We start from the raw sequence: 1,665 nt of genomic DNA, 5'->3' as shown, positions 1-1,665 counted from the left end.
GCTGGCCATCATCCAAGAACATTTCTTTTGGCCGCACCTTAAGCGAGATGTGAGGAAATTTTGTGCTAAATGCATCGAATGCCATCGAGCTAAATCGAAAGAACATCCTCATGGTCTCTACATGCCGTTACCGATCCCGATGCAGCCTTGGGTAGACATTTCGATGGATTTTGTCCTCGGTCTTCCGAAGCTACAACACAAGGACGCCATATTTGTAGTGGTCGATCGGTTTTCGAAGATGGCTCACTTCATACCGTGCGCAAAGTCGGATGATGCCAAGAATATAGCCAACCTCTTCTTTCGTGAGGTTGTGAGGCTGCACGGTATCCCCAAAACAATAGTATCCGATCGAGATTCAAAATTCCTTAGCCATTTTTGGCGGACTCTATGGAAAAAGATCGGTACTAAGCTCGTCTTCTCGACAACGTGTCACCCTCAAACGGATGGCCAAACCGAGGTCGTGAACCGCACACTATCGACTCTCTTACGAGCAACCATCGGGAAAAACCTCGACAATTGGGTTGAATGTATTCCCCGTATCGAGTTCGCATACAACCGAGCTACGCATTCGGCAACTCGCCACTCCCCGTTTGAAACCGTTTACGGATTCAATCCAATCACGCCTTTGGACCTTGTAGCATTACCTAGTGACGAATGGGTGAACGTTGAAGGGGAACAAAGGGCCGAGTTCATTAAGGAACTCCATCAGCGAGTGCATGACAATATTGCTCAGAAAACCGAACAATACGCCCGCCAAGCCAATAAGGGTAGAAAAGCCGTGACATTTAACGAGGGCGATTGGGTTTGGTTGCATTTCCGCCCAGAGCGCTTTCCCGACAAGAGAAAGTCCAAGTTAGCACCACGCGGAGACGGTCCCTTCAGAGTCATCGAGCGCATCAATGATAACGCATATCGGCTCGAACTTCCTGTTGAGTATACCGTTTCTAATTCCTTTAATGTTACTGATTTGTGTCCTTATCTTGCAGGATCCGACTTTTCGTGGGCGAAAACCTCTCAAGGGGGAGGGAATGATGAGGACATGGAGCCGGAGCTGGAACCGGAGCAGGAGCACTTGGATGCGGAGCACACGAAGCTAGGAGCGAACATGGATTCCTCGGAGCAATCAACCGAAGACCAACCCTTGGACATGTCAAGTGATCAAGACGTTACACGATCACTTGATCCCGCAAAGCTCAACAACGACCATCACGCGAAGGGTACCCCACGAGCATACATTAGGGCCGAGCCGCCAATCACTCGGGCCAAAACTCGAGCACTTCGCCAACTACTATATGGCGTCGTTGATCAAGTCTTGAGCGGGATACGGGACGAAGACGAGGCCGACGCACCCCGACATGGCCTGCATCACGTCTTCACCATCATGGCCGGACCCTACATGCAAAAGGAAGCTTCTTGAGCTGCAAGCAAAGTCCCAACAACTATATTCTTCCAACCACCACATTAAATCCATATTAGGCTCCTCTTGTGCTTGTTAAGCACAATTAAGACTCCATTCTCCCTCTATATATTTTCGAATTCACTCTTGTAATTTTCAGACTTGTTGTTGAATGAATTTTGCTCTTAAGCTTATCTCTTTCTCGTCTTTGGTGTGTCCAAAACGTGATCCGAGCTCGACGGTGTGTCCGCGGCTGTCCTAGGTTCGGT

Source organism: Tarenaya hassleriana, unplaced genomic scaffold (genome assembly GCF_000463585.1).
Source record: "Tarenaya hassleriana unplaced genomic scaffold, ASM46358v1 Cleome98, whole genome shotgun sequence".
NCBI classification, from domain to species: Eukaryota; Viridiplantae; Streptophyta; class Magnoliopsida; order Brassicales; family Cleomaceae; genus Tarenaya; species Tarenaya hassleriana.
Note: the sequence above shows the minus strand (reverse complement) of the source record.